This window comes from Myotis yumanensis, unplaced genomic scaffold, assembly GCF_028538775.1.
Source record: "Myotis yumanensis isolate MYYU_CA2020_CCGP unplaced genomic scaffold, mMyoYum1.0.hap1 SCAF_2, whole genome shotgun sequence".
NCBI lineage: Eukaryota > Metazoa > Chordata > Mammalia > Chiroptera > Vespertilionidae > Myotis > Myotis yumanensis.
This window is the reverse complement of record NW_027223753.1, coordinates 110,577,533-110,597,234: the sequence shown is the minus strand read 5'-3', so window position 1 is coordinate 110,597,234 and position 19,702 is coordinate 110,577,533. Positions and strand designations below refer to the sequence as shown.

At 43.3% G+C, this 19,702-nt stretch overlaps 1 pseudogene; it reads right to left on the bottom strand.

Annotated features, from left to right (window-relative positions):
* Positions 1–3,298: 3,298 nt before the first annotated feature.
* On the bottom strand, positions 3,299–11,954 carry LOC139002544 (large ribosomal subunit protein eL21-like; annotated as a pseudogene).
* Between the last annotated feature and the right edge of the window lie 7,748 nt (positions 11,955–19,702).

The following is a 19,702-nucleotide window of genomic DNA, read 5'->3' as shown; positions in this document are numbered from 1 at the left end:
ACATCCCCAATAGGGGATGTGCAAGAGGCAGCTGAATCGATGTTTCTCTCTCATCGATGTTTCTAACTCTGTATCCTTCTCCCTCTCCCTTCCTCAGTGTAAAAAATCAATAAAATATATTAAAAAAAAAATTAGTACCAGTGATGAATTGATTGTCTTATCATTTCTCTTTTTTTTTTCATTGTAAAAGATTAAGAGGAAAGGAAATGTTCAGAATTTTTATGTATATGTGTTTGCCATGAGGTCTTCTCCTTGTCAATGCTCATCTCTCTACACATTATTCTACTAATTCTGGAATGACTTGGAATTAGTTTTTGCCAAATGATGGAAGATTGAAATAAATCCCAAATTTAACTTCCCTTCACTACTTATTCTTCTCTTTCCTGAAACTTCCCTAATCCTTCTCTCAATGAAATAACAATGGCAACAATTTTCTTGAGATTTTTTTTCTTGAATCCAAAGCAAGTAATTTCAAAATGTTCTTTAAAAATAATGTTATTGTTATGACCTTTTATTCTAGAGTAATATTATTAATACTTGCAAATTCAACCAATGTCTTTTATCCTAATGAGACATTGGCTGTAAAGCTCTATTTTCACCAGATGGGGATGTTTCATCAGGAAATTTCACTTTTATAGAGCAAAAAAGGATTCTCCTACAACTATGGAAGTACAGATTGCAAAAACCACCTGTATTTTCAAGATTTGAACATGAAATAAGAGACTCTTAAAAATATTTTGAAGATATTTCAGTGTGGTGCTAGTTCTATATAATAAAAGCATAATATGCAAATCGACTGAATGGCAAAATGACCAGTTTGCAGGGGCAGGGCCAGCGGGCAGAGGGAGGGAACTGTGATAGGGAGGCAGCAACCAGTGGCAGCAGAGAGGTGATGGGGGGGGGGGGGGGCTGGCACTGTCTCCTAATTGGCCCAGCAGTGGCAGTGTAGCAGCAGGGTAAAGGGAGCGGCCATGTCCCTTGATCACCCATGCGGTCCCCTCCCGCAGAGGGAGGCCAGACTGCGGCTTAGGCCTGCTCCCTGGAGAGCGGGCCTAACCTGTCAGTAGGACATCCCCTGAGGACTCCCAGACTGTGAGAGGGCATAGGCCAGGCTGAGGGACCCTCCCCCTTAGTGCCTCTAGTTTATATGATTTACATTAGTTAGATATTTGCAAGTTGGACTATATTTGTTTACTAGGGGCCTGGTGCACAGATTCGTGCACCTATGGGGGTCCCTTAGCCTGGCCTGTGCCCTCTCACAATCCAGGACCCCTCGAGGGATGTTGAATTGCTGGTTTCAGCCTGATCCCCACAGGCCAGGCTGAGGGACCCCACCAGTGCACAAATCCATGCACCGGGCCTCTAGTATGCATATAAGATCTTTGGTTAATCTCTTCCAACCTCTTTCATCCTGCTTTCCCTCTGAGATTCATCAGTCTGTTCTGTGTTTCCATGCCTGTGTGTTGAGTGTCTGCCCCCTGGTGGTCAGTGTGCATCATAGTTACTGGTCGAACAGTTGAATTGTCACTTAGGCTTTTATATATATAGACTAGAAGCCCGGTGCATGAAAATTCATGCACTGAAGGGGAGGGTCCCTCAGCCAGGCCTGCTCACAGTCTGGGAGCCCTCAGGGGTAGGAGGCGGACCGACCATCAGGGGAAGGTGATGCCCCCATCACACCTCTGCTGCTGCCACTGCCGGCAGTGCCAGCCACAGCCGGCCCTGGTTACCTGAGCCTTGGGTGGCCCTGGGCGGCTGGGCAGCTGCCATCCAAGGCTTGCCTGTGCCTTGGGTGTTGAATGGGCAGCCGACATCTGAGGCTTGCCTGCGCCTTGGGCTGGCCTTGTGTGGCTGAGGGCGGGTCCAGCCACACTGTGTGCCTGCCGCCCCTCCAGCAGGGCTGAAAGGACTGGGGGACTCCGACGGGGCTAAGGGAACTGGGTGCCACCATCTTGTGGCTATGGGAGCCGCCATCATTGTGATGGTGTGACAGTCAATTTGCATGTTCTGTCATTATTAGATAGGACTAGGGGCCCAGTGCACAAATTCATGCACCTTGAAAAGAACTGAGGGCTGCGAGGCTGCGATGGGCACAGGGGTGGGTCTCGGCCCAACCTCTGTGCCTCTGGCTGACCCCTCCCACCACAGCCCCTGGTCCTCTGTCTGCCAGCAGCCCCACTTCCACTGTCACCACTCCCACACACTGATGGTGCCAGTCTCGCTCGCACCTGCTGACAGTACTGACTGATTGGGCAGTGGGTGCGAGAGGTCGCTACCAGCCCAGATCACCCCTCAGGAGCAGGGGGTGGTGGAAAAGCCCTGAGGAGCAATCAGGGCAGGCAGCCACTGCTCCCACCTGCTGATAGCACCAAGTGATCAGGGCAGGCACCAGGCACCAGCAGTGGGTTCAAGTGGCAGCTCCGGCGCTGGCAGCAGGTGTGAATGGGGCTGGTGCCAGCAGCAGGTGTGAGCACTGGGTGGGACCGTGGTATACAGGAGCAAAGAATTTTCAGTAACCACCAAGTTTCACCCCTATGACAGTGACCTGTGCCCTGCCTTGGTCTGGCGCCCCCGCTCACCTGCTCCTCTATCATGCAGCAGCTGACATCTTCCATGTTCTGGGCTCTGCTGCCTGCTGCTGATGCCTGCTGTGTTCTATATGCGCCCCCTGGTGGTCAGTGAACATCATAAAGACCGTTTGGCTGTTCAGTTGTTCTGCCATTTGGTCTATTTGCATATTAAGGTTTTATACATAGAGAGAGAGAGATATTTGCATCTTGCTTGCAAAAATAATTTTGTTATCAACTGCCCTTTCTCTATCCAAGTAAAGCATTGGTAAGTTTGTAAACATATATATAATAGTATTTTAAGATGGAAGGTAAGATGTAGTGTGTTTTTTTTTTAAGTCTCTTGAGCTGGGACTGTACGTCAGTTCTCTTGCCATTTCACAGTTTGTTTTAATTTCATTTTATAAAGTTCCTTGTTCTTAGACAGATGCTGTATTCTCCACATGGATAGCTATTCATAGATTAGTAACTATTAATATACTTTTGTTTATATTACACTTTAACTGCTATTACTTTATTACATTTGTAGAGAAAAATAAGTGTGTTAACAAAATGTTTTATTTATTTGATCATCAACATTTCAAATATGTATTTAAAAATATTTTTTTAGGACACAAAGTTTTCTTTATATTTGGGGGGAAGGGATGCCACACTTCTACTCAAGAGAAACATTTTTATCAGCACAGAAGTGGTGTTTTTTGTTTGTTTATTTGCTTGTTTGTTTTAACTTATCATGCCATGAATTCATAGGGAATGGGTTGCAGTGGCTCAGGCTCTTTTCCATTGGTTCTCACAAAATGTGCATCTCTGGGTGGAGCAGGCTGACACTTCAGTTGAACCTTAGTACCTTTCTTTTTGGCTTCCTTCTTTTTCTGATAATTTTCCTTCACATATTTCAGGAAGCTATCTCGGCTCTAAGAGTGCTTAATATGCTCAATATGCACAGTAATTCTCTTGGCAAGAATCTTGCCCTTAATTTGCATGTTCACAATAATGCCCACTGCATGCTGGGTGACATTGTAGACTTTTCTAGTTTTGCCCTTGTAACATTTGTGGGTCATTCCTTTTTGAACAGTGCCCATTCCCTTGATGTCCAAAATATCATCTTTCTTGTAGATTCGCATATATGTGGCCAAAGGAACAGCTCCATGTTTTCTGAAAGGCCTAGAGGACACATACTGGATGCCTCTCCTCTTTCCCTTTTGGGGAATTACTGGAAGATGGCAGTTCTGGCTGAAAGGCTCAAATATGTATTGATTAAGTTATATATCATGCTTTACTGTGTGTGTCTCTGATGTGAATTGAGAAATTCTTTGAAGTAATTAGCTTAAAAATACCTATGAATGAGAACACACAAATATACATATAAAAGGACAACTTGTCACTTAATTTTCTCCCTATTTTGTTTCAAACAAGGAAAAAATATTATAGGTTACAAAGCTTACTCAAAATTATTTATGAAGCATAAATGAACTATAAATATTATCCTATATAATAAAAGGCTAATATGCAAATCAACCAAACGGCAGAACGACCAGCTGCTATGATGTGCACTGACCACCAGGGGGCAGACGCTTAATGCAGGAGCTGCCCCCTGGTGGTCAGTGCACTCCCACAGGGGGAGTGCTGCTCAGCCAGAAGCCCTGAGCCAGGCTCACGGCTGGCAAGCGCAGCTGCAGCAGGCCAGGGGGAGGGAGCCTAAGCCATCAGCCAGACATCCCCCAAGGGTTGCTGGACTGCGAGAGGGTGCAGGCTGGGCTGAGGGAATCCCCTGGGTGCACGAGTTTCGTGCACTGGGCCTCTAGTAAATTTATAATTGTGTATTACAAATAAAGGTATAAAAGAAATTCTTCAAATCTGACTATAATGCCTTATTTTTTAGGTTACTTTGTCAAAGCTCTACACCTAGCATAAGTGGGAAATAAAAATAATGGCAATAAGGTAACACTTAAAAGGAGGAGAAATTGGAGGAGGAGGAGAAAAAGGAGAAAAAATGCATCCTAAATATTTAGTAGTATAATAAACACTCCAACACCACCTCCCATATGTGGGGGGCAGTTAATTCTAGGAATTTCAAAGGAGCTGCTCCACCAGGTTCCATAAACCTGTCCACTATGATTATAACACACTTTCCATTCTGATCTTTTTTCTTGTGTGGCTCTCATTTAACCAATTCTATGGCCTGAAAAACTGTCCGTTCTTCAACAGAAAACTAGGGATGAATGACCATTCAGAGGAAAACACATTTTTCTTTACTTTTAACATGATTTAAAATATTAAGTTAAATATTATTTGACAAATTAAGCATTGAGGAATTTCACATTAAAAACATGTATTTTTAGCATAACGGGCTGAGCTGAGCAAGAACAGCACCTACTTCCCATGGATGGCATAAGGGTTCAATTGGATAATTATTAACAATAACAATAACTAACATTTATTGTTTACTGTGTACCTAACACTGGGCATAGATTATTGAGTCATTCTACATCAAGTGTTTAGCACAGTGCCTAACTCTTAATAAGCATTGAAGAAATAGTAGACATTATTATCATTGCTAATTTTCCCAACCTTCATGCAAGACATATTATCTCCATTTCCCAGATGAGAAACTTGAGGCTCAGGACAAGTAGCTAGCTCAACAATACTAGACATTTTTACTTAATAACTATCTTACTATGTAAGTATTATTATCATTTTGTGAATGAAAATTCTGTCGTTCAAAAAAGATAACTTGAGTGAATGACTTTGGCTTCAAAGTTCCTGCTGACCCACATCCTAGTAAATTCTCTCTTCTCTGTGTCAGTCAACTCACTAGTCTCTCTGATCCATGAGATAGAAAAGCTCCTAGAGATGAGTACAAGGAAGTATGTATGTTTTGAGGTGGGAGGGTGGCAGGGAAGGGTTGGAGGAAAACTTACTGTTGATACTTGTAGCAGCCAATTTATAGCAACATTTACAAGGCCTTATTATATTCCAGCTCCCCTGCTAAGTACTTTACATAACTTATCAATTTAATTTCAGAATAACCCTAAGGAGTACATATTGCTATTGTACTCATTGATGGATAGAGGCCACTGATTCTCTTATGACTTAAACAGTCATGTCACATAACTAGTACGGAACAGAGTCAGGACCAAATAAGGATTGTAGACCATAAAAAGGATTCTTCTACAAATACAGAAGTATGCATTCTGATATTTAGCATTTTTTGAGTAACTCATTGGTGCATATTCCTCAACCCTAGAGTTTGAGGTTCTTTTTTTAATAGTTTATAACTTAGAGTGGTTGGAATTCCAGAAATCTATATTATGATTTTGTTTTTAAAATGTATTAAAAAGAAAAATAAATAAAAATGTATTAAAATGTATTACATGAAGTACCTTGAGCAATTAACCTGGCAAGGTGGAAGAGTGAATTGGAATGAAGAGTGATTGTGAGAGGTGAATACTAGACAAAAAACTAATGCAATAGTTCAGGCACATCCTGATTAGGGTCTTGGTAGGGATGTGGAAACACTGAATCTCCTTAAACCTGAAGGATATATCAACATAACCTGTTGATTGAATTTATAGGTAAAAACAGTTAGTCTACAATCACATATGGACAAAGGTACATCACATTAAACATAATACAAAACTGCTTCCAAATGAGAAAATAATTTTTAATAAATTCACTCCTAATGTTTTATTTTTATTTATTGATTGATTTTTAGAAGAAGGGAGGGAGGAAGAGAGAGAGGGAGAGCAACAGAGAGAGATATTGATTTGCTGTTCCAATTATTTAGGCATTCATTTGTTGATTTGTTTATGTCCCCTCACCAGTGACTGAACCCACAACTTGCTCTAACAAACAGTTATCTGGTCAGGACCATAAACATTTTCTGATGTAAATGGATAATTGTTTCAAACTTCTTTATTTAACTTTTAACTTAGCATTTATTTATTTAGCAGTTTCTCATGGAGTGTGGTTTTTAATCATACCACATACTACATGTGAAACAACTCCAACCAATAAAAGAGATAAAAAAAGAATAAGATTGCCATAGCCAGTTTGGCTCAGTGGATAGAGTGCTGGCCTGTGGACTAGAAGGTCCCAGGTTCGATTCTGGTAAAGAGCACATATCGTAGTTGCAGGCTTAATTCCTGGCTCTGGTCAGGGCACATGTGAAAGGCAAGCAGTCAATGTGTCTCTCTCCCATCAATGTTTCTCTCTCTCTCTGTCTCTCCCTTTCCCTTCTATTTTTTCCAAAAATCATTGGAAAACAACAACAACAAAAGAATAAGATTGTGCCCTAACCGGTTTGGCTCAATGGATAGAGTGTCAGCCTGCGGACTCAGGGTTCCCAGGTTTGATTCTGGTCAAGGGCATGTACCTGGGTTGCGGGCACATACCCAGTAAGGAGTGTGCAGGAGGCACCTGATCAAAGTTTCTCTCTCATTGATGTTTCTAACTCTCTATCCCTCTCCCTTCCTCTCTGTAAAAAATCGATAAAATATATTTTAAAAAATATTTTAAAAAGAATAAGATTTCAGTTTTTAAAAATCTTTGCCATATTCCCACATTTTCCCATTTCAGAATAGATACATTCTTACATTGTGTCTATGCTTTCAGAAATTATATGTAATCATATTTCTATAAGTTCAAACATATTAGTATTATGATTGAATGTTTCTTACTAATGAAATCTTATGGTAAATTATTTGCTGTTAAAATAATCAACCTAATGTATCTGATTGTCAATCTTGAATCTCATAATCTTTCATGCTTCCTTAGAGTAACACTTATATTGTTATTTGGTCAATCAATTTATAAAATGAGCCTTCCTATATAGAGAGACAAAGAACAATACTGAATCCTCTATACTAACAAAAGGGTAATATGTAATTAGACTAGGAGACCGGCCAGGGAGGGCAGTTGGGGTCCATGAGGCCAGCAGGGGAGGGCAGTTGGGGGTGAGCAGGCCTGCAGGCAGAGTGGTTGGGGGTGATCGGGCAGGCAGGCAGGTGAGCAGTTTGGAACCAGCAGTCCCAGATTGTGAGAGGGATGTCTGAGGGGTCCCAGATTGGAGAGGATGCATGCTGGGCTGAGGGACCCCCCACCCCCGTGCACAGATTTTGTGCACCAGGCCACTAGTCTACACTAATAAAAGAGAAACATGGTAATTGGCGTACGACCGCTACCCTTCCCATTGGCTAATTAGCGAGATATGCAAATTAATCACCAGCCAAGATGGCGGTTAACTGTCAACAAAGATGGCGGTTAATTTGCATATGTAGGCACAATGCAGGGAGGCAAAATGGAAAGCACAGAAGAAGCCCCCTGGCACTGACAGTGATTGGAAACCCAGGGGGGAGCTAAGAGCCGGGGGGCAGGGCAAAGGCGGCCCCCAGGGCCGCCTTTGCCCTGCCCCCCAGCCATGATCGGAGAATCCTGGCCTTTGCCGCACTGGCCAGTGATAGCAGGAAGTAGGGGTGGAGCCAGCAATGGGAGCTGGGCAGAGGTGGAGCCAGGGATCTCGGGGTGGCTGCAGCCGCTGCCCAGAGCCCACGATCAGGGAGCGGTTGCAGCTGGGTAGGGGGGCGGCTGCAGCTGGGGGTCCCCACTGCCCTAACGCCTCGGCCAGAGGCATTAGGCATGGGCAGGGGCAGAGCCCATCAGGGGGCGGCTGCAGCTTGGGGGATCCTCTGCCCGGACCTAATGCCTTCGCCAGAGGCAAAAGGCCCCGGAGGGGCGACTGCAGCTGGGGTCCCCACTGCCCGGGCCTCACGCCTCAGCCAGAGGCGTAAGGCCCGGGACAGGGGCAGAGCCCACGATCAGGGGGCGGCTGCAGCTGCCGGGGGTCCCCTGCCCAGCCTAACGCCTCGGCCAGAGGCGTTAGGCTGGGCAGGGGCAGCTGCAGCTGGGGGTCCCCACTGCCCGGGCCTCACGCCTCAGCCAGAGGCGTAAGGCCCGGGGCAGGGGCGGAGCCCACAATCGGGGGGCAGCTGCAGCTGCCGGGGGTCCCCTGCCCAGGCCTAATGCCTTGGCCAGAGGCATTAGGCCTGGGCAGGAGCAGTGCCAGCGATTATGGGGAGCAGGGTCACAGTCGCTGATGGTGGGAGCTTGGGGTCCCCTGCCCAGGCCTAATGCCTTGGCCACAGGCATTAGGCCTGGGAAGGGGTGGAGCAGGAGGTCCCTTGGAGAGCTGTGGGTCCCCTGCCCAGGCCTAATGCCTGGGCGAGAGGCATTAGGGCGGAGCGGTCAATTGCAGGGAGCAGGGGCCGAGTTGATGATGGTGGGGAGCTGGGGGTCTCTTGCCCAGGCCTAATGCCTTGGCCAGAGGTGTTAGGCATGAGCATGGGCAGAGCCAGCGATCGCGAGCAGGGGCGGCGTGGGCGATCGTAGGGAGCTGGGGGTCCCCTGCCCACCCTGATCTGGGACACCCTTCAGGGCAAACCAGCTGGCTCCCACCTGTGCACCAGGCTTCTATCCTATATAATAAAAGGGTAATGTGCACATGCAATTTTTTTCCCCAAATATATTTTATTGATTTTTTACAGAGAGGAAGGGAGAGGGATAGAGAGTTAGAAACATCGATGAGAGCGAAACTTCGATCAGCTGCCTCCTGCACACCCCCTACTGGGGATGTGTATGCAACCAGAGTATATGCCCTTGACGAGAATCGAACCTGAGACCCTTCAGTCCGCAGGCCAATGCTATATCCACTGAGCCAAACCCGTTAGGGCAGTAATGTGCAAATTGACCCTAACAGCAGAACGACTGGGAATGACTGGTCACTATGACACACACTGACCACCAGGGGGCAGATGCTCAATGGAGGAGCTGCCCCCTGGTAGTCAGTGCACTCCCACAGGGGGAGCTCTGCTCAGCCACAAGCCAGGCTGAAGGCATCACATTGGCGATGGTGGGAGCCTCTCCTGCCTCCTCAGCAGCTCTGTGGATGTTCAACTGCAGCTTTGGCCCGTTGGCAAGTGGACATTCCCCAAGGGATGTATCACTGCCAGCTTTGGCACAATCCCCCGGTGAGCAGGCCTAAGCCAGCAGGTGGACATCCCCGGAGGGGTCCCAGACTGCGAGAGGGCACAGGCTGGGCTGAGGGACCCCCGAGTGCACAAATTTTTGTGCACGGGGCCTCTAGTATATAATAAAAGGCTAATAGGCAAATTGACTGAACGGTGGAATGACCAGTTGCTGTGAAGTGCACTGACCACCAGGGGGCAGAAACTCAATACAGGAGCTGCCCCCTGGTGGTCAGTGAGCTCCCACAGGGGGAGCGCCACTCAGCCAGAAGCTGGGATCACGGCTGGCAAGCACCGTGGTGGTGGCGGGAGCCTCCCCCGCCTCCGCGGCAGCGCTAAAAATGTCTGACTGCTGGTTTAAGCCTGCCTCCACCCCCCATCAATTGGACATCCCCAGAGGGCTCCCAGACTGTGAGAGGGCACAGGCCAGGCTGAGGAACCCCCCCTCCCCCCGAGTGCACGAATTTTATGCACTAGGCCTCTTGTTACAAAATAATAATCTTGGGGAAAGTTGCAAGAAATAAGAAGTTTATTTTCTAATTTGGATGAAAAAAATTGAGCAGTTTAGCATTTTAATGTCAGTAATTGTTAAGGTATTTTTAAGTATATTTTATCCTACAGAGAATGTGCCAAGTCTCATTTTTTCATCTGTTTTTCAATTAATTGCAGTGTTGTGATATAGGAAACATAAAACAATCTCATAACAAGTGATACAGTGAGTTAAATTTGATTCATGGAATCTGATGATTTCTTGAAAAATATCTATTTTCTTTCATGTCTCTCTTTTGCTCAGTTGAAAGGATGAGTTATAATGATCGCAAAAAAGCTATAGATTTTTATAGCACAAAAACTAAAACAGAAACTCAAATCAGGATCTTGTCATGAAGAGGTGAGAAAATTAGGCTCTGCCCAGGCCCCAGATGTGTGTGTATTTTCACACAATAATGGCACCACATTCTTTGGCCACTCCCATGTGCTACTAGAGTGTATGATTAGTGATGAATGTTCACTTAACTGGAACAAACCAGCCAACTCTTTCTTGAGTAGCAAATAAACCCAAAAAGTTCTGCCCTGTCACAGCTATTTAACAATTTTAGAAAGATCTTCAGTATTTATATTTCACATATAAGACACTAGCTTTATGTGAAGCTCCAATCTCTGTTTGGGCATGCACATTCTAATTGAATGAAAAAAATATGTACCAGCGAGAAAAAATATGATGTATAAATTAAGAACAAAATGTTGACCAACATAAACCCTGTTTCCTATTTTTATTTTTATCATTTTTATAACATGTTGGAATATTAATACAATAATGAATATATGTGGATAAACTATTTATGACATTGTTATGATCAGACAACTTGTTGATACTTAAATAAAGAAAAAAGAATCAGTAAATAAGGTACCTGGTTTAGTGTTTATACAGATATTATAACATTGAGTTCATGAATTAAAGGGTTTATATTAGTAACTAATTGCAGTAATTATTAGCTGTAATTAATTATAGTTTTTTCATTCTCCAAAAGAATGACTCTCAAGCATATTTAAACTTAAAGTACATTGCATTTTATAACAAGAATCTGAAATCTGATAATAAAAGTCTAGTGATGTCTTAATAAATATTAAAAGAAATGTATGTCCTCTTCCTTAAGCTAAAACATTCTAACTCTAACCATTTACATATGCAATGAACATGAATTAATTTTACTATCTTGTTGATGTCATTCTTATTGATATTGACCTTTAATTGATTTTTTTTTAGCCAAAATGTAGTCACAAGAGCTATAGTGTTAAAGTGTGAAGCTTCTTCTAAGAGATTTAATGGGAGTTTAATTACCGAGGTGGGCATTAGAGGAAGTCAACTAGAGATTTAAGAAAGACTTTGAAGGAATGTCAAGGAATTTGACATGGAATTCACAACCATGTTTTGGGGGATATATTTTTCATGGATGTAATAGCTGGCCAATGCTGATTAACAATAAAGTTAAGTTGTTGTTAGAAGAGAATGGGAAAGTATGTAACAGGACCTACTTCAAATACCTGACCTGGGTAGTTACAGGAAAAAAAGTTATGACTCAGTGGAAGCTGAAATGGAGAAGGAAAATCAGGAGGAATTCCTTTTAAAATGTTTCAACTTGCCATAGTTTTGTTCTCACAGTTTCTAATGTAAATTTTACTTACTGTTGGGAATAATATATCTATGAAAAAGATGTTAAGTATTGCCAGCAGACAGGGAAGGAGAAACAGTACCCAGAAGTCAGCATGGTGGAGGGTAAGAGCACTGTACGGGGAGTCAGGACTGGGTTCCAGCCTGGGTCTGTGACCACGGAGTTGTAGGACTTGACTCCGGTCACTTACCCATCTAGAATTCTGTGTCTTTGTTAAACAAGTGTGGTGCATTAAAGCACCTCTTAGTTTAGATGATATTCCAGGTTATAGATTTGACTATGTCTGGAATTTAGAGGGTCTTTTTAAAAAATTATGTCAGAGAGGGTACTTTATTTTTCTCAACTAGAGTGAGAATTATCTCCACTCTCATCATATTGAGAAAGAGCTACAAGTGTCTGTTGAAGTGGCATGTGAGATATAATTGTGTCACCATTCTGATGTGGACTTCCTCAGGAGTGTTATTGACTATGCACCTATGACAATCAACTTAGGAACAAACACTGCATTTTAATTTGCTGCAACAAGTCATTCAGTGGGGGTTTTCTCCTGTATGTAGTTTATTCTTAACTAGAGGCCCAGTGCATGAAATTTGTGCTGATCACCCCTAACCACTTCTGCCTGCCTGCCCCTAACAGCTCCCCTGCTGACTTGATTGCCCCTAACTGCCTCTGCCTCACCCTGCACCTGGGATCCAGGATTCCCTCCCTTTGGCGGGCCACAGGCACCCAGGACCAGGGCCACAGGCTGGCTGATCCCCATTCCTCTCTCACAAGCTTATTTGTGCCTGGCTGGTCCCCATTCCTCTCTCCCCAGTGTTGAGTCTCTGAGCCATTACAGTGTGATGGCATGAGGGTGTGAAAACCATTTGCATATTAGCTCTTTATTATATAGGACTAGAGGCCCAGTGCACAAAAATTTGTGCACTCAAGGGGGTCATTCAGCCTGGCCTGTGCCCTCTCGCAGTCTGGGACCCCTTGGGGGATGTCCACCTGCTGGCTTAGGCCCACTCCTCAGACTTAAGCTGGAAGTCAGACATTCTTCTGGCAGCCCGGAAGCCCTCTGGGAATGTCCACTTGCCAGCAGAGAGCAGGCCTAAGCTGCAGTCAAACATCCTTAGCACTGCTGAGGAGGCAGGAGAGGCTCCCGCCACCACTGCTCTACTGGCAGCCATCAGCCTGGCTTGTGGCTGAGCAGAGCTCCCCCTGTGGGGGTGCACTGACCACCAGGAGGCATATCCTACATTAAGCGTCTGCTCCCTGGTGGTCAGTGTGTGTCATAGTGACCAGTCATTCCCAGTCGTTCTGCTGTTAGGGTCAATTTTCATATTACCCTTTTATTATATAGGATAGAGGCCTGGTGCATGGGTGAGGGCTGGCTGGTTTGCCCTGAAGGGTGTCCTGGATTAGGGTGAGGGTCCCTCTGGGATGCTTGGCCAGCCTGGGTGAGGGACTGAGGGCTGTTTTCAGGCTGGCCACACCCCCTTTAGGATGGGGGTCCTCACTGGGTTGTCTGGCCAGCCTGGGTGAGGGGCTGATGGCTGTTTGCAGGCTGGTCAAGCCCCCAATGGGGACTCTCACACCATGGGGGTGTGACCAGCCTGGGTGAGGGGCTGAGGGCCAATTTCATGCTGGCCACAGCCCCTTCAGGGTAGGAAGTCTTGCTGGGGTGCCTGGCCAGCCTGGGTGAGGGACTGAGGGCTGTTTTCAGGCTGGCCACTGACCCTTCAGGGTGGGTGGGGTCCCGCTGGGGTGCCTGGCCAGCCTGGGTGGGGGCTGATGGCTGTTTTCAGGCTGGTCAAGCCCCCCAATGGGGACCCTCACCCCATGGGAGTGTGGCCAGCCTGGTTGAGGGACAGAGGGCTGTTTTCAGGCCAGCCTCAACCCATTCAGCAAGGGGCCCCGACTGGGGTGCCTGGCCAGCCTGGGTGAGGGGCTGATGGCCATTTTCAGGCGACCACACCAGCGGGCTGGAAGCAGGTTTCTGGGATTTATTTAACTTCTATAACTGAAACTTTGTAGCCTTATGCGGAGCCCAGGTCGTGGAAGTCTAGGTTGCCTCTGGCAATAGAGGCTCCCAGCCCCTTCTTGAGCAGAGGCCACACCATCTGGAAGCAGGTATCTGGGATTTATTTATCTCCTATAATTGAAACATTGTAGCCTTGAGTTGAGCTCAGGGTTGGCCAGGGCAGGCAGGAAGCTTGGCTTCCTCCATCACCGGGGCAACCCAAGCCTCCTGCTTGCTTCAGGTCCATGGCTGCCACCATCTTTGTGATGGAGTGAGGGAGTGACAGTTAATTTGCATATTACTCTTTTATTAGATTGGATAGTATAGCTATATTAGGAAAGGTTTATTAAAGGATACTAATTGGCTGAAAGTGAAGCCAAAATTTCTGTTAGGGTCTGAGTTTGTTGTCTCATGAAATCAAAGAATGAGTTCATGGACAAAGAGGTAAGTGAAAGCAAAGTTTTATTCTCTCTCTAGGAGTAGATATATGCCCTGCTGGCTTCTGATTGGTTCTCTCAAAGAATTCTACCTTAGCAACATCCTTGGGATTGGTTATTTCATACACCTCACTGCCTTGTTTTTGGTTATCTGCAAGCTGCCTGCCTTAGCAACATCTATACATTTTAAAGCTCAAGTTCCTTCCACAGGGAAAGACCTGATTGAGGGCTGCCATATCAGGTCCAAGGTGATGTCACTACCTGCATTCTGCCCACATCTGAAATGTTCTACCTACCCAACCCCACCACCACCAGTGGTCCTGTCCCTAACTGCCTAGCCCTCTTCTATCTCCTCAAAAGCACTGAGTGTTTGGGGAAACTATAAGTCTGAAAGAGGAAAAGAATTAAGTTGTAATCTTTCTTCTGCCAAAGCTATAAATATAAATGAATGATTAAATAGTGAGAGCTATGAAAGATGCCATTGTATTTTTAATGAAGAAAAAAGCATATATGTGTGTGTGTGTGTGTGTGTGTGTGTGTGTGTGTGATAAGTTTGCTTTGTGAGCTACATGGAAGTGGTATTAATGCAGAGAAATGATGTGGATATGAGGATGGAGATAATCATTAGTCTGATTAAATGTCCCTAGAAAGGCTGAGTCAACTAAAAGAAAGACAGTAAGTGATGCTCTTTGAATCAATACTGCTTTATATTTTGCAGTGAAAGAACCACATCCCTCACCCACATTTTTATTTTCCCTCAAATTAAAGCAAATCAGGTCCAGGCTATTGTATTATACTAATTAGTCACAACATCCTTACTGTTTAGGTGCTCTGTTGCCCACACACATTTATTTGTAGATATTGCAATGTAATCTTTCATAACAGTTTCTGGCTTTTGAGGATGTCAGCTAAGCATGACTTCACTTGATAAATAGCAGGAAATACAAGACATTGTTATGACATGGTCCATGACCCATAGCTTAGAGCAGTGTTTCTCAAAATGTGCTAGCAGCATCACCCTCACCTGAACACTTGTTAGAAATACAAATTCTCCACTACCCCTAAATATGTTTTTAGTGATTTCAGAGAGATAAAGGGAGAGGGAAAGAGAGACAGAAACATCAATGATGAGAGAAAATCTTTGATCAGCTGCCTCCTGCCTCCTACCTTCTGCTGAGGATCAAGCCTGAAACCCGGGCCTGTGCTCTGACCAGGAATTAAACCATGAACTCCTGGTTCCTTGGTCAGTGCTCAACCACTGAATGACTCTGGCCAAGTAGAAATACACATTCTTGAGGCCTCCAAAGGTCTATTGAATTAGAAATACTGGGAATAGGGACCAATAATCTGTGTATCTGTATTCTAACAAGCTCTTCAGGTGATTCTGATGTGTGCTAATGTTTGAGAACCATAGCTCTGTGTTCTCTAATCTAAGTATTCATAAAAATCATCTTAAGAGATTGTGTATACTGCATAGGGCAAAGTAATCCCTCCTAAGCAAGATCACAACAATTTTCTTTGTAAATTGATAAATTAATTATAAATTTATGTGGTAATTCAGAGGGCCCCTAAAAACTATGGGAAACCTTAAAAACCCCACAAAGCTGGTTGTCTTGCACTAAAAGAAATGAGTACTTAATAACAGCTATAATAATTAAGCCAGTGTTACTCTTACTTCATTCCAGGGACAAAAATCAATTTCATATGGATTATAAATATAAACATAAAATATAAAACAATAAGCTTTAAGATGAAAGCAGGAAAATATTTTCATGAATTTAATGTAGGCAAAGATCTCTTTAAAAAAAGAACGCTGACTATAAGGGATAAACTGATTACATTAATATTAAGAACATATTTCATCAGAACAGTAAGAGAATAGAAAGCTCTACAGGTCTACCTCAAAGAAACAAGAAAAATTAATAATAAACTTTCTAACCCTACAACTTAAATAACTAGAAAGAGAAAAACAGGAAAGGCCCAGAGTAGGTAGAAGGAAGGAAATAATAAAAATCAGATAAGAAATAAATGACATAGAGACTAAAAAAAAAAAAACAAAAGATTAATGAAACCAAGAACTGGTTCTTTGAAAAGATAAAATTGATGTACCTTTAGCCACACTAATCAAGAAACTGAGAGACCCCAAATAAATAAAATCATAAATGAAACAGGTGAAATAACAACTGACACCATAGAAATACAAAGGATTGCAAGCAAATACTATGAACAACTATATGCCAACAAGCTGGACAACATGGATGAAATGGACATATTCCTAGAAAAATTAAACCTTTCAAGACTCAATCAGAAAGAATCAGAAAACCTGAATAGGCTGATAACAATGGATGAAATTCCAGGAGTAATAAAAAAATTCCCAGCAAATAAATCGCTGGTCAGGGGTGTTTTACAGAACATTCAAAGAAGAAATAACACAAATCCTCTTCAGACTATTCAAAAAATTCAAGAAGAAGGAACACTTCCAAACACTTTTACAAGGTCAGAATTAGCCTAATTCCAAATCCAGACAATGACACGACAAAGAAAGAGAATTGGAGGCCAATATCCCTTATGAACATAGATGCTAAAATCCTCAGCAAGATGTTAGCAAATTGGATCCAGCAATATATTAAAAAGATCTTACACCTTGACCAAGTGGGATTTATTGCAGGGATTCAAGGCTGGTAAAGTATTTACAAATCAATAAGTGTGATACATCACATAAACAAATTGAAGACAAAAATCACATGATCATATCAATTGATGCAGAAAAGAATCTGCCAAATTCCAATACCATTTTGTGATAAAAACTCTCGGCAAAGTGGGAGTAGAAGAATCATACCTCAAGTTAATAAAGGCCATATATGACAAACCTACAATCAATATCATACTCAATGGACAAAAAATAAAACCATTTCCCCTAAGAACAGGAGCAAGACAGGGATGTCCCCTTTCACCACTCTTATTCAAAGTAGCACTGGAAGTTCTAGCCACAGCGATCTGACAAGGAGAAAAAATAAAAGGCATCCAAATTGGAAAGGAGGAGGTAAAACTGTCATTATTCACATATGGCGTGATATTGTACATAGAAAACTCTAAAGACTCCACCAAAAGTCTACTAAATTTAATAAATGAATGTAGCAATGTAGCAGGATGAAAAATTAACACCCAGAAATCCATGGCATTGGAATCCTTATATTGATTGATTTCTGAGAGAAAGGGAACAACTCATACAACTCAACAAAAGGAAGACAAACCATCCAATTAAATGGGCAAGGGACCTAAATAGACACTTCTTCAAAGTGGACATACTGATGGTCAAGAGACATATGAAAAATGCTCAAAGTCACTTATCATCAGAGAGATGCAAACTAAAACTATACCTCACACCTGTCAGAATGGCTAGCAGCAAGCAATCAACAAATGACAAGTGCTGGTGAGGATGTAGATAAAAGGGAACCTTAATACACTACTGGTGGGAATGCAGGCTGGCACAGCCATTATGGAAAACAGTATGGAGTTTCCTCGAAAAATTAAATATGGAACTGTCATTTGACCCAGTGATCCTACTTCTAGGAATATATCCTAGGAAACCAAAAGCACCAATCAGAAAGAATATATGCTCTTAGCAGCACAATTTACAATAGCTAAGGTCTGGAAACAGCCCAAGTGCCCATCAGTAGATGAGTGGATAAAAAAGTTGTGGTATGTTTATGCTATGGAATACTATGCAGCTGTAAATCAGAAGGATCTCTTACCCTTTGAGACAGCATGGAGGAACCTGAAGAGTATTATGCTAAGTGAAATAAGCCAGTTAAAGAAAGATAAGTATTACATGATCTCACTCATATGTGGAATCTAATGAACAAAATAAACTGATGAACAAAATAGATCCAGAGACATAGAAGCATGGAACAGAATGACAGATCTCAGAGGGAAGGTGAGAGTGGGTGGTGGGTGGGGAGAGATTATCCAGGGAACTTATATGCATACTAGAGGCCCAATGCATGAAATTTGTGCATGGGTAGGGTTCTTAGACCTGGCCGGCGATCAGGGCCGAACTGTGGGGCAACTGGTGGGGTGATCAGGGGGTGGGGAGGCTCCCACTGGAACCTGCCTTGGCTGGCCTGGGGCCTTTGGGCTGGGGGCAGCTCCTGCATTAAGCATCTGCCCCCTGGTGGTCAGTGTGCATCATAACGACTGGTCATTCCACTGGTTGTTCCACCGATTGTTCGGCTGTACAGTCTATTTGCATATTAGGCTTTTGTTATATAGGACATGCACAGGCTATGGACACAAACAATAGTGTGGTGAAGGCCTGGGACGGCCAGGTACAGAGTGGAGGGGATCAATGGGGGAAAAAAGAGGACATCAGTAATGCTTTCAACAATAAATATAAATTAAAAAATATAACAAATGGATAAACAAATGTTGCTATAGTCATTCTCTGACATACTATGCTACAGTAAGGATAAAAAAACCTATACATACACACATAAATTATGGATGAATTTTATGAACACAATGCCTGTGTTCTTAAGTTCACAGTGTAATTCCATGACTAAGAGTTCAAGTACAGGAAAAACTAATCTATGGAAATCCAAATTGGTGGTTAGGGTGTGGGATAGAAAGAGGGCACAGAAGGAAATCTTTGAAGGAATCTATTAATGTTCTGATTTTGACCTGTGTACTGGTTACAAGGGTGTGTTCAATTTGTGCACTTTTCTGTTTGTGAGTTATACTTTAAAAAAATGTTTCCTACAAAAAATCGAAGTGCATAATGAAAGCTGCATTTTTAAAACAGCGATTAGGAGGTAATGTGAGGGTGTATGGAGCTGCTATCAGGAACCAAGGAGAAAAAGGTTAGGAGACTATTGATTTAGACTTGAACAGAAATAGTAGTTTGGTGTAAGGTAGAAGCTGGGAGACAAATAAAAGAAATGAAATAAAAGGCAAGTGATGAGGTAGAACTGCCAGTACCACATGATGGATATGAAAGGTGAAGAGAGCAAAATACAGGGAGTGGGCAGACTACCTTCTAAGACTCTTCTGTTACAGAGGTGGATGCACCTTGAAGTCAGAATAAGAGGATTTCTAAAGCTGTATGGGAGAGAAGGAGGTGCTGCATAAAAACAGAACTTCAGCTGATACAGGTAAGAGGACTTCTCAGATGAAGTGTTTGGCATGTTTACTGCCATACTTTCCTCAGACTACTTCCAGGATGACACATGTTCCAGGTTTCCACCTACCTTGATTAGTCCTTCTCAGCCTCATGTACTGGTTCTTCCTCTGACATGCCCAGGTATCTGTTCTAAGTCATTTTATCCTCGGTATGTGATCAACCAAGTTCAGGTTCATGGCTTTAAACATTGTAAAAACCGCTCCTCTAGATTCACATACACAAATAGCTACTCAAGATGCTCACATGTATTACTCAAAAATATCTATGTCTCAAATTCAACATAACCAAAATTGAACTAATAATTCTACCTGAAAGTCTAAT